At 43.4% G+C, this 14427-nt stretch overlaps 1 protein-coding gene and 1 long non-coding RNA gene across 2 annotated transcripts in view; both read left to right on the top strand.

Moving 5' to 3' along the window:
* Jing (AE binding protein 2 jing) overlaps positions 1-14427 on the top strand; it is a 149326-nt gene that overhangs the window by 62465 nt on the left and 72434 nt on the right. The window lies entirely within an intron of this gene.
* Positions 1748-14427, top strand: part of LOC139989435 (uncharacterized) — a 36962-nt gene continuing 24282 nt past the window's right edge. Inside the window, exons 1-2 of the long non-coding RNA XR_011800338.1 lie at positions 1748-2114; positions 11423-11462. This is a non-coding gene — a long non-coding RNA (uncharacterized lncRNA). The remainder of the gene's footprint in view (positions 2115-11422; positions 11463-14427) is intronic.

The following is a 14427-nucleotide window of genomic DNA, read 5'->3' as shown; positions in this document are numbered from 1 at the left end:
AGGACAGAAACAAACGTGATTCATATTTGCCGAGGACTGTCCCCTCGTATTTAATACATTAACATTGGGAATATCCAATGGGCATCGCGGATCGTTACCCTCACTTTTCTACCGAAAAGTGTGAACTACGAATCCGCGTTCTTAGTTCATCAAGGATACCCCCACGACGAGCTTTCTTCCTAAATAGTACGAGACGGGTCAATCACTGTTCTACTAGCCTTCAGACAGTCAAGTCCTCTGCTTTAAGATCCTTTGGACAACCAAGTCCACTGTTCTACTAACCCTCAGACAGTCAAGCACTGCTCTAAGATCCCGTGGACAGTCAAGTCCACCGTTCTACTAGTCCTCGGACAGTCAACTTCAAGTTCTAACATGTCAGTCAAGCTCTCGCCTCTATAACTACCACGTCTAGCAACCTTCGGGTTCATCAACACGCTTTCCAAACACGGTCTGTTCACATCAAGTGGTGTAATTCAATATAAATAAATATATATAATATAACTGTGAAGTCCAGTTATATTCCAACCCAATCACCCCTTATTCTCCCACAAGAAATAAGGGGATCGTCTAATTCGTGGTGTCGATTCGTGCAATCGTAGCGGGAATTTACGACTCCCGTTGACGCGCTATAACGCGACGTCTCCCCGCGACTGGACGAAAATACACGCGTCTTTATACAAAAGCGAAACCTAATCTATCGAACGTTGTGATCTTTATCTTGATAGAACAAAATGGATCGTACGTAATTCGATAAAATAATATAAAACGAAAAATGTCGTGCATCCATTATTTCCTTGTGAAACGAAAGAAACTTTTCGGACGACCTGATACGTTCCTCGGTCATCGGGACGCACTTCGAGCGTCGTTTCGAACGAATAGAAAAGATGTAGGAGCTGTTTCGGAGGACTGTAACGAGGAATTAGGTAGATCAAAATGTATTTTCCTCCTTATAGATCGATCAAACCCTTTTTCTGTTCGTGATTCGCGATGATTAAGCTTCGACGCTCGGGAGTTCTTCTCGTCAATTTTATAAATCGGAGGTCGCGCGTGACAAGGTGCGTATTTCGTCCGTAGCGTTGGAAGTTAATCGGAGGTCGAGTTAACGCCCACAAATCGCATCGTTGCGTATGCTTCTCGTAGCGCGACGCGATGTCTTACTTTGAATAGCGCGCGTGTGCCGTGCATTAATCGCGGAAAACTTGCCATTCGTTATTTACTGTGCCACTCTCGAACAATGCTCGCTTACGAATAGTAAAGTCGAAGTTGCGAACAAGAAGAATCCGCAGAGATCGATTCACGCGAGACGCACGAGTTTGTTCTACTTTCCTCCGCGCGCTTCGACAACGTGTCTTCCTTGTTTCGCTGTCTATCGGTTGCCCTGAAAAATCATCGGTTTTATATCGTCGGGAAACGACACTTTGACAACAACGAACGATTATTTTATCGTCGTAATCGTCCTTTAAATTTATTTTTCAAGAAAGCTGCGTATACCCGATCTATTTATAACGTACACAGAGCTTAACGAAGTATAATAATTGGTTCACGATGATTCAATAAACACACGAGACAAAGCGGTTCTTTCGCTTACAATTTACTTGAAACATTTTGCCAAGAAAGCAATTATTTTTCCTCCTTAGTCATCGAGCGAGGTCAACGCGAATTGGTCGCCTGAACGCGCATCAGTCATAAGTCAGCATGCATAAGTCACGGCACACTTACAATTAGTACATTCAGGATAGACGTACGTACATGTACACACAGCACCGGTTATAACTTGTCGTTAGTAACAGGTGGTTTCGGCCGGTGCCACCTGTAATTACCGGTTGCGAGCAACCGATAACGATTAAGGCCGGCCAGGCCGGGTCAGCTGCGACCCTCTGCGACTTACCTGCATGCGAACGGTGACAAGATACAACGGCGCGGCGTGCACGCACGATCGCTCGCGACGATACGTCGTTAATCGAGATGTCGGCCTACGCGATACGACTTCTCGTTTGTAAAGCGCGGACGAACGACACGGCCGGGTGCACCTTGTGCCTCGTCGATCGTCCGCCAGTGCGCCGTGAACTTTTTTTTTCCAGTCGTCGATTGCGCTGCATGGAGGACACGCGTTGGTAAGTTCACGAGGATAGTAATTACTTTTTGCCGCGCTTCTTGTTCCGCGGAACGTCTTAATTCGATTAGGTAACCGGTTTGTAGATGGGCGTGCGAGAAGAATTTTTACGAGGAAGAACTACCAAATTTTTGCTCCGTATGATTACGGTTCGTCGTCGTTCGATCAAATTACAAATTGCGTCTTGGTCGATTTGTACGTCGTTTGGATTACGATTAAACGTATCGTCGTGCGATTCTTAGTAACCGTTAGACCGCGGATTTTTATTGCCCACAAGGGCAATTTGTAGAAAAGGAAGTGCGCAGAATGCACACGCCACCACGTAGAAATATATCAGATGTTGGGTATCTTTACACATCTTTCCAAGTTCTAGTTTGCGTATCTAGAAGTTCCTTAGCTTTAAATTATCTCACCGGTGATGTCGGTAATATATAAAATCCCTACAATAACTTCTTTTCATATTTGCTTAATAGGAAACCGCGTACCTTCGAACAAATTGCCATTGTTTCGTAACATCGAGTCAAGTTCTCATTTGTATCGCAAGAAAGTTTAAACGTTCGGTGAAAGTAGCACTTATATTTTCTTTATAAAGCCCAAAGAAATGAAAACAGGGGTTGAAACACCCGCAATGCCGATCGCGTTAACGAAAAACTATATTGTCAGCCTAGCGTTAATTTTTCTTAAGAAAACAAAAAAAAAAAAAAACCAAACGATATTTTAGATTCTAGGAAACTTTCGTTCATACCCTTGACAGTGGGATATGGAGCGAATAACAGAGCGTGGAGTTTTGGGAGAAATCGATTCGCTTAAAATCGACGAACGCGCGAGGGAGCATCGACGGTCACCGGCAAATTGGCAATATGTTGGCGAGTCATCGTTCATCGCGATTCACTCGTCGTGATTGTCTATTTATAGCTGCTGGTTCCCATCGATTCGCGAGCGTATCGCCAGACCGAAAGATATTCGTTTTTCCGTGAAAAACGTACAGGCGAGAACAGGTTGGTCACCGTGGGATTTACCGTTATCGTCATTTCGATTCGCGACGTTAGTCGTTTTAGGCATTTCCGATCGGAAGACGAGTCTCCGCCATCGTAGTCACTCGTCGTTTTACTGTTAGCCAATCGTATACAGTATACATAGTCATCAGGGAAAACAAAGGCTGCGGCGCCGACTACACTCATTGCGAATGATCGCCGCGACGTCGTCGCGGATACGTACTCCTCTGCATTCGTCTGGCTCCTTTTCTTACCGTTTCTCCGCGAGCGGAACTCCTTTTCCTCGAATTCTTCGAGGACTCGCGATCTCCCGGTTTTGCGCGTCCGCTCACGTACCGCTTTGTTGCGTGCTTTTCGTAGTCGTTCGAAGCGTCGATAGATGATCGATCGAAGGAAAGAGATCGACGCGATGGCTCCTTGTTTAACGTATAGATGGTGCAGAAGATAAATTTTATTGTTCGAGTAGCCAGGCGATCGCTAGACCGCGGATTCGCAATTGCGTATTTTGGTAGACAGAACTGAAGAGACGGAGTCTACGTAGAAATTTTTGTTTCATCCTCGAAAGTATTGTATTTTATTTCGCTTGTTGTATCGTAGCCCTCGCCTTTCCGCTTAGGATGGTTTCCGGTTTACGCTGTTGTATCACACAGCAAAAGTTGTAGAGCACTACGAAAGCATTACATACACCGCTTTGGCTATTTTGATCTTCTACGTATATGCCATTTGTTTTTTTTTTTTTTTTTTTTTTAATTTTGCACCTCAAACTTTATTATAAATTCATAAACATCCTAGCGATTAGCATCGAACGTCTGGAAGAAAAAAAATTAGTTATTTCCGCGAGTGTCGCAAGAAACTTGCATATATCGACATAAATCTCAAAGCGATGCGTAAAGGATTGCAATATTCAGCACCTCTTCTGTTACTTATGTTACGTAATCGATCGATGGATAAAATCGATCAATGACTTCCGAGCAGCTGAAATACCGATCAGCCGGTTCTGCGTGCGAAACTTGGATATTTCTTTACCTTTAAAATGCTATGCGAATATTTGTAGCAGTGCAAAGATCATCGGGGATAGCGGAAGTGGAAGCTGGTCTCCTGGCGTAGTTCTCGCACGATCAGTTTCCTACTGTTGGCCATTCTTCCGGAGAATCTGCATGACAAAGGCGACTAAATTAACCGAACCTTTTATCACGATCATCTTTGTTCCGGCGCTCTTTTCTTTTTTTCGTTTCGACCGTATCCTGCGCGAATTAATACCCAAAAATTATCATAATTTATTATCTCGCGTTGCACGAGGAGCACGGTGGACCCGTTCCGCCAACAGGCGTTTTGCGCTCTTGTATTTACATATTTATACTCGATTCCTGAGAGACACGCGAAGAAAAAACAGCCTACCGTGGAGAAGAAACGCGGATGGCGAAAGAGGACGGAAGGAAGGAAGGAAGGAAGGAAGGAAGGAAGGGAAAAAGGAAAGGAGGCTTAAGAATTCGAGGATGGTTTTACGCATCGTTTCTCTCACCTTCCATTCGCTGCAGACTAGAGGGTGTCTCTGAATAATTTACCAATCCCTTTTGCCTTAATTTCACGCGAAAGCTTTCTCCTCGCTTTTGTTTCGGTCGCCATTGCCTTCGTCTTCCTTTTCTCCAAGAGCTGGAAAGTTTGTTCGCGTCTACGCGAACGTACCGCTTAGGTCAGGGTCTCGCTACCTTTCTCCAACTGCTACGCTCTTTTACGACAGACAAATAACCCGCGAATCTATTCCCCAAAAGAAATTTTAAAGAGATGGCTTAACAAAAAAAAAAAAAAAAGAAAAAAAAAGAGTATTTCAGGATGATTACCGTGTCGTAAAATAGAAACTCGACACAGTCCGATTAGAAGTATAGAGAATGGAATAGATAAACTTTATCTCATTTTCATTCGTTTATTTTTTGTTATCTCGAGTCCAATTTACGCGTAATAAATATTCAACTATGTTGATTTTACATTTATGGAAGAAAAATAGACTGGATTTTTCGAGTCAACGCAAAGAACGCTGTTTCTTTATACGATTCTTCCTTCGTTCTCCGTCGTATTGACCACCATACGTAAAAATTGCAAATTTCTACTCGATTTTATCCTCACGAGATGCAACGTACAATCGCGATCTCGTATTCCATTTACTTCGAAAGGAAACTTTCGCTATTCCAAGTTCGCGGCGATTAGGAATCGATGCGATTTAAGTGGTTATTTCATCACATGGATGACGAACGCGTGTATGAAATAATGGTTTCGCCGAGTCGACCTTCTCGACGCTCGTCATCGAGCACTCTCTCGACGCGGAACCAAGGAACCGTGACCATAATTTTCAAGCTGCCAACAATGCTGATGATCGGCCGCCTTGAGAACGTTCCAGATACCTCGATCGAAAAGCCAACGTAAAATCTGTCTGTACGATCGTTTGGATTCGTCGCTTTGGTATGTTACGCGCGGAATGCGACTTGTCTCGATAGTTTCGTTAATTGGCTCGAGTTCGATCGTTGCGGAATCGAGTCCGAGGATTTCCTTATTTATACGAGATGTTTTTGCTCGTTCGTGCCCGTTCGCGAAACAATGCCTCCGCGAAGGCCGCCGGTTATGCAAACGCGTTTGCACTTTTTGCCACTGACGTTCGTGACGTTTCGCAGCGATGCCGCGAACTATTATGTAAAAATGGCCTTGGACGAGTGCAGAGGTTTAATTCACGCTTCGCGTCGCGTGGTAACACGTTACTGACCCGTTTCTCTCTTGTTTTTTTTTTTTTTCCTTTCGATAGCTTCTCGGCCTTTTTAGATACTTTCCAGTCTGTGCAATCGTGAAAACACGATTCAGCGCAGTCGATATTGTGCAAAGTTGGTGGTTTCCATGTAAGCCGTACATATATATTAACTTTCATAAACAATCGTATAGTTGATGAATGTGTAGTAACGATTTTTTTTTCTGTTTTTTTTTTTTTTTTTTTTTTTTTTTTTTTTTTTTTTTTTTTTTTTTTTTAGTAACGATACAACGTATTGATAATTAGGAGCGGCACTCGTTACTTTTTTACCGGATCGAGAGATTATAAATGTAAATTACCTATCAAGTGGCATAGTACCTAACAATACGTTTTTGCTTTTCTTTTTTTAGACATACTGCTACTCCTATTTGATATTCTAATATCGCTGCTCGCATTAAACGTTGGAATTTTTCCTATCAATTCTTTATCTTTTTAATTTGATTTATTACGCGTAACGTTAGAGCGACATGATTTATATACGAAGTGTCGCAAGGCATGTACATTGTGACGATCATTTTTGCTCGAAACGATCAAGTATACGGTGACTTATGAACAGGAATGTACGTATGACACCGTAGAGAATCAATTGTTTTAAACGATCATTCGTCTTCTATCGCCTGTCGCATGGTTGTTCGCGAGTAGCGATAGGCGTATCTATCGTTGCACGTTCAGCATAAGTGAAAACGTGCAGCGGATGGTGATATCCGCGTACACGTGGTTCGCGCGAGCCACGTGTGCTACGACGAAGCGGGTGCAGGTAACACGTCATGACGTGATTCAGTGTACGCCACGAGACTGTGAGAAGAAACGTTCTCCCTCTGCCGAGGCGTCATTAGGCACAAGGCTAGAGTAAACGCGAGTCGTTGCACAAAGGCAGCCAGTGATGGAAAGCGAGGAAGAACGTTCGAGTAAGAAACAGAGAAAGGAGTAGCGCGTAGAGATAGCAGCGCACGGTATTGACAGCTCGTTTGCTAGCTGATAACGAGCTAGACAACGAGAAGGACGAACGCGTCCTATTTTTCCATCAGAAACTTTCGCTCTACCGTCGTTCGTCGCTCTTCTTCGTTTTCCTCTAAAATCTAGCGAGTGACTAAATCTTAGTTCACTGAGCGATCGAGGTCTTCTTCTAATGGCATCTTACTTACATTCCTGTTCGTAAATGTCTTACCTCAGTTTCTTTTATAGTTTCTTTTATAGTTTTTTAACGCGCCGTTCTACGATCTTGATGTTATTTTTCGGCAATATTTTATCAACAAATAATACAGACTTAGGCAAATCAAAACGTACGTATAGGAGACATACGTAGGTATCAAGATGACGAAACGAAAGATTTCGGATGATTTCGTCGACCGTTTGTCCTGTTTTTCATCCAATCTATTCGATACGTTCGTTTCTTACAGAGACTGGTATTTCCATACTTTTGATAAACGAGATTGATAAAGACGAGAGCAGAGAGGGATGCAAGCGTTCAGATGATCTTAAACTATGCACTGTGCTTTCGCTTACTCGTCCTTGTAACAACTTTATCGATATTATTCGTTGATAAACGTCGCTTATATCGCCCAAAAGCAACATCGAGATCGCAGGACACCGACAACGAATTCACGAAAGCAACTAGATTCGTAAGATGTTTAGGCAACGTCCGCAAACGTGTCAGTGTCCGGATACTTACATGGATTTAGAACAGCTATTATAGTGTCGTGAAAAGTGGAAAAAATTGAAAATTAATAGTTTCAAGATATTTTATCTCGTACTTTAACGTTTCCTACGGCAAGTGTTTGAATATTTTTGCGAGTCACTGTGTAGATATATTAAAAAAAGAGACACGCGCGTTGAAGTCGATCCGCTCGTTCGCGACGGTGGATCGACACCACGAGCCTCGCGAAATGCCGAGGCCGCGTATCGAGTAACTCGCCACTCGGTTTTCTCGCGCACCGCTGACATCGAGAATTAATAACACGGAACGCAAGATCGCCAGGCTAACGTAAATGGCGAGAGAGGAGAGCGTTCTCCGTTTGATGGTGATGCTGGGATCCGTTCAAGCCACGTTTACATAAGGCGGCTGTAGTCGAATCGACTAGGTCGTTCGATTAGAAATAGAAGAAACGGCTATTTCTGATCGAACGATCAAATGTCCTTTCAACTTGTTCGATACCGCGTTTACGCGCCTCCACCGAACCAGTCGTTCGAACGAAAGTTCTAAACCAGATTTTCTAACAGGTTCTTTTCTTGGACAGGTGTAAGATTGAATATTCGGTTGAACAGCGAGGGATTAGGAATCAAAGCTCGAAGTCGTGCTTGTACGTACGCATAGAAACACCCATGGAATCTCGAGTTACAAAAGTCGTTTATCGTAACGTATGAAATTTCTTTACGATCTTCGATTTCCTCGAGAGCGAAGCTCGGAACAGAAAAGGTTACTCAACGTTTTTCTACTTAGTTTTGCACGTAGAATCACAGCCTGGTCGATCGACCGCGTCGATATTTGGTACCACGGCGTGCCTCTTGCGAAAATGCGCGAGAGACGATCGTTCGCCTGCACCGAGTCTAACGTTCGACTATCGTTCGATCGACGAATCTTGCTGGATCGAATAAACGCGACATTAATCAAGCTGCAACCTTCTGCAGCAGCTAGAGCAGCACACCTGTTGCTGTAAGACGTCATTTCGACTGCGTCCTGCATTTTAGTAGACGTCCGCGTCTTCGTGACAGGGGTGTGCTAGCCCCCCTTGTCATCCCTTCTAGAAGGTTACTCGTGAGCGACGCGATCCAGCGAAAGGATACCATTTATCAATTGCGCGTCGAGGAAGCGACTCGTCTCGTTTCATCGCGATAGGATCCCTGTGATTCTCAGAGTCTGATCGTTATCGCAAAATTCGTAATTAGCGTCTCTCTTCTCACAGTCTAATTATTTTATATCGCCGGTGTACCATTATGCGGTGTATCGTATACAGCGTAACGATAAGCATCGAACAGCGGACGAACGTTATTGAAAACGCGGCTAAAAATTCAACGGAGAAATCCAGGGATAAGTACGGCAACCACGGCCGTCACGTCGAAAATTGCAGCTCGCTCGTCGAGATTTAGAGACTGCTGTCAGCCGTGGAAATGTAAACGTAGGAAGCGGCAACAGAATACAGCCACTTCTGGCACTTAGCGAAATTAGGCCCGCGAAAGTTTCGACGATTCGTCCGACGACAGCGGGAAACGAACTTCGCCGGAGCGGAACTTTCGTTTTACCTCGAACCACTCCCAAGGGAAAACGTTGCGAAAGGACCGGCTTTCGTTTTGCGCGGATCAGATCGAAACCGTGTTGTTCGTTTAAGGGAATTGCGTATACGACGAACGATCCGCTGCGCCTCTTCCATCGGCGAAGCAGACGAAATCGGTGTAGCGGAGCGTGGATTGGCGAATTTCGTCAGCGGACGAAAGAGAACGCGATGGAAGCGTAGGTTTCGGCTACGAAGGTAGGGCTCGAGGAAATTGGAAAATTGCGCGAGATCTCGCGCGGGTAGTACCTAGGAAGCGACAAACGCTCGCGCTTCCTGGCACTTGGTGGAATTAGGCTTGCGAAACGCGCAGCCTACTTGAAATCAGCATAAACGAGCGTACCACTCTCGTCCCTCGGTTCTTCCTTCCGCCGAACCACGGTGGGGAGAAGATATCTGTGGCATTGATACGCGCGTGCCTAATGGGTGAAAATGCTTCAACGATCGATCCGCTTTCGTTAGAAATTTTCCTACTTGTCCCGTTTCTTTCTTTTTCTTTCTCTTCTTTTCTTCTTCGTTTTTGAAGATTCTTTGCACGTTTGATCGTTCGACGTGATACACAACTATCGCGACTTTATTCGCGGGTTGGCCTATCTTAACGTGCTATAATTAGAGAATTAATCGATAACGAAGACGGGTGAATTTCAGTGACGTTGGTCTTGCCGGCAAACGTGAAATAACATATATACGCTGCTGTTCAAAAGCCATAGGACATTCTTTACCTTTTAACAGAGCTTCGATATTTAATAGATATTACGAGCTTCGATATTTAATAGATATTACGAGCTTCGAATCGCATTCGTTTCGTAAATCAGCTTTCTTACTCTTGTAGAATGGAAAATATTTTCTTTGTCGTATAAAGTACCGAGTTAAACGAGACGTTCGTTTATAACCGTTAACGATTACCTACTACGTTTTACCTTTTTATTTCTTCCTTTTGCCGGTGTTTGTAGGATTATCAGACCGCGGATGTTGATACATTTCCAGGAAATTTTAACGTGCAAAAATACACAGGATGAAAGAATACAGGAATCGCTGGAAATAAAGTTATAACGCTTAGAGGATGAAAGAAAAGGTTGTTTAGGTTCCATTTGCTTGGGTGTAATCATAAAAGCGTGAATATGCATAAAAATGCACGATGCAGTCATTGTGTATGGCACGAAAGGGTTCATGCTCGTTAATTAAGAAATAAGTAAATAATTTCCATACTCGTTAAAACGGGGGAACTCATCGGAATTTCACGCGTCCCCGACACACGCGAAAAATGCAACGCGTGTTAGTCGGTGGACGACAGGGTCACGGTATTGTTCTGGCGCTAGAACGTCGAGGGTTAGCGCAAGGGAACGCTATCGACGCGTCGCATCGCGGCTCGATGACAAGGCTACGCGAATACGGTTTCCTTTGCTAGAAAATTCCACGGTGAGCGATTCAGCCTGGTCGAGGCTTCTCTCGTCAAGGATTCGCGTGTCCTTGGCGCGTTTAATATTTTTTCACGCCAAGCGAGACTAATCTGCGAGTCTTCCAAGTTCTTCGATCTCGATCGATCTTCGTCGATCGTTCGTTAACGAGAGCCTTCGACGTAATAGCCGTAGGTGCGTTACACGTTGCTTGCTGCAAGTAACGACTGCGTGCAATTTTTCTAATTAGTCCAGGAAAACGATAATTCTTCTTAATGAATCACGTTACGGAAGGAACGTATTAATTAGAGGAGAAGTTTCTTGGAATATAACTTTTGTTCGTTCGGACTCGTCTCTTCGAGAAAATCGAGTCTGTACGCGATTAATTGGATACGCGTATGCGCTGCGAGTTTTCCAATTCGATTTCCCCCCCGACGAGATACTTTAAACGTTTTACTCAAATTTATTACCGTTATTATCTCGCACGGAATAATTGTAGCGTAGATCGAGTTTTGACATTTCCTCGAGCACGCGTGTATCGAAGGACGCGTGTTTCCTTGAAAACGAGGCTTCAAATTGCTAAATATCTTTCCACATTTTTGACACGAACTTCTCTACGTACAGCAACTTCCTGTTCCTTGTATCTACCACGCGTCCTCGTATCTACCACAGCTCGTGTTCTATTCATCTCGTTAGACGCTATCGTCTTACGAGACGGGAAATTTTTCCACAACGTTTTACGATTATTTAAAGATAATTTTAGCCGACACGTTACACGTTAATGTTACATATTATACCTCGCCTCGGCTCGACGATCTTTTAATAATACTCTTTCATTTTGATTTCCGTTGCAGGTATGTAACTACGTGATCGATGTCAACCAGTTACCTTTACGTAAGTAATCATGGTCACGGACGTGCTTTTTATCGATTGCTCCTCCCCCTCTTTCTTCCCTTCTTTCCCTGTCTCGCGCTACCAACGAGCTGTCGGAAGCTTTTTATCGTATCCGTTTATCAACGCGATAATTATATTCCACGATCTCCACTCTTTTGAACAAATCATGTCGTTGCGCTTCTCGCCAACTTTTTTTTTCACTTTCGTAGCTACCGTTTCCTCGAACGATTACCGTGATATACGAGCAGCATCGCGAAAGTGTTCGGACGTTTGCCACGGAGTCTTTTTTACGAGTACGTTACGCCAGACTTTTTCAAGTTTCTTTAATATTCTAACAAGACGAGAAACTTCAACTTTGACTCGGTAAGATAACGAGACACGGAAGATGTTTCAACGGTTAATTATACTTCGATATCTCGGAAAATGTAAGATATTAGGAATTCAAATCTCATCCATCCGACGAGTAGCTTGGAACGTGACATAATTCGTTTCGGACGATTTTTCGATAAAATCAAACGACGATTTACTTTAGTTAATACGTAAAATATTTCTTATCGATCCACCCTGTATTCTACGTTTCGGTATACAAGTTCGATTCCAAATTCTACCGATACTAATCGTGTTAACTGCGCGTGAAAACACCATCTGTACGAGATACGGGACTTGGCGTGAAAGAAAGGGTTAATAAGCTTTGTGGGGTGGCTGAGACGTTGGTCGATGAGATCGTAAATCGGCACTCGTCGCATGGCCCGTCCATGGGGTATGCCGAGTCCCAAGAGGCGTGTACGAAAATAAAACTGGCCGTATTTCGTGCTAGCTCGACACGTCCTCCACGTGGGGCCAGTTTCCTAGCAGTCGGTCGAACGAACAGACGCCCGTCGTCTTTGCTCTTCTTTCGTCATCGATTATCGATCGACGATCGTCGTCCGCGATCGGTGAATTTTAACGCGTGACCAATAGCGGACAGGTCGAAGAGGACGCCATGAAACGGAGGTCCAAGTGAGTTAATCGAGACGAAGACGATTGTTGCATGTTTCTAGTGTTTGCCGAAAGTTGTGCGAAACTCGGTTACTCGCGGTTCTCTTCGCAAAACTTCCCCAAACCTCTTGGCTTAAATCGACCGAGTTAACCGGGCGGAAGGGAACGGTACAAAAAGTTTATACCACGAATCGATTCCTGATTTCCATATTTTCACGCTTCTACGTAACACTCGGCATATTACGTATATATAACGTATAATAATTTCTCACGTGATAACTTCGTACCGAGATGTTTCGCGTGTGTTCGTGTATGTATACATCGTAGAAAGAAAATGTGGAAAATTGCTATTTTTAACTCTTGTGTAGACAACCGGAATGTTCCGCGGTAATTTTATTCTGATTTATTTCCAAAGGCCATAATTTCTCTTCCTATCACATTCTTCTGGTTTCTGTTATTCGTACGTATGTATACGCGTTTACGTTGAAAAATGAAAATAATTGTTTCTGTTGTAACGATTTGAAGAGTTTTCTTACATACGTCGGAATACAAATCCATGGAACATTTTGTAGAACGAAACGATCGATCGTTTCAATTCCGATCGAACGTAGATTGTTCATTCTGAAAAACTTCGTTCTCGAGCATCGAGTGTTTTCGTGACATACGGTTCGCAATTATTATTACGGTTCACGAATATTACGACCAAACGGAATTTGACGTGGACACGATGGACCAAACGTTGGCAAGATACGGTACATAAAGAAGCAGACTGTCAGACGGATAGCGCTCTTTTATTAAATACTTGACATTGTCGCTCGTTCCTTCTATCTTATTTGTACTTGATATAATGGCACATTACATAAAAGAACAAACGATCGTCATTTACTTTTACGTCAATTAGGAGTCAATTGACGTCAATTACGTCGAATTACCGTGTATTCAAACAGCCGAAACTCGGGCTTCGGATATCCAAATAACGTACAATTTTCAACCGAATTGGTAACAGAAAGTCTACTAATTTCGTTGCATGCCACAAACGTTCCTTCCGCTTCCTCAAAATCATTGCCATTTTTATTAGACGCAAATGGACCAATTTGCGACGAGGACGCAAACACGATTACGATATGTAAAAATTGTCTCGTTATTAACGTTAATAAACAAGTAATTGCAAGATCTTTATATAATTGTTTTTTAAATTTCTATTCGTATAATTGGTCTAGTCAAAACTTGCTATGCGTGCGTACCCGGTTATTTGAAAAACCTTGTATAATTTTTTCTCGTAATTTATTTAATCTAAAAGTTAAGGATAATAACCTTTGCAAGACACAATGTTTGTGCCGAAATAATATTCAGTAATGTTTATCGAACAGAAACTACAGAACCTGACGTATACAAGAATTGTTGATCGTTGGACAGTTACTCTCAGACTAGACCAGGTAGTGATCCATGATCCCTTAAATACTTTGAGCCCCATTCTCTATACAGTAAGAGTATGACCTGTGTAAGTGTCCTGTCCAAATGCCCGTGTGGATGTCCGTGTATGGGTACTTGTCCCTAAGCGTGAAATATCGTTGTATTCCAACATAGTTACTGGACGTGAAAAGAATTTTGCGATATATTGGCAAAGACAGGAAAACAAGAAAAGACAGGAATAAAAGGATTAAAAAAGACTGTACGGGATAAACGAGTAGAACGAGGGTTTGTAGTAAACATCGGCGCGTCACGAAAAACCTGAAACTTCGTCGATCTTGATCTTCCTCGTCATCGAAACGAGATACCACGGATTCCATGAATTCCTGATCCGCTAACTCGATGAATCGAAAGAGAAGCAAAAGGAAGCTTCGCGCGGATAATCTCGTTCGCCTTTGGTCTTCGTGGTCGCGCGCCTTTTATCGTCGCAGGCCGTGATACGTCGAACGATTGGTGATTTGACGGTGATGGTGAACGCGGCATTGATAGGGCGGCTGCCACGCGCATCGATAACGCT

This window comes from Bombus fervidus, chromosome 7 (assembly GCF_041682495.2).
Source record: "Bombus fervidus isolate BK054 chromosome 7, iyBomFerv1, whole genome shotgun sequence".
Lineage (NCBI taxonomy): Eukaryota > Metazoa > Arthropoda > Insecta > Hymenoptera > Apidae > Bombus > Bombus fervidus.
This window is presented reverse-complemented; position numbering and strand designations above follow the sequence as displayed.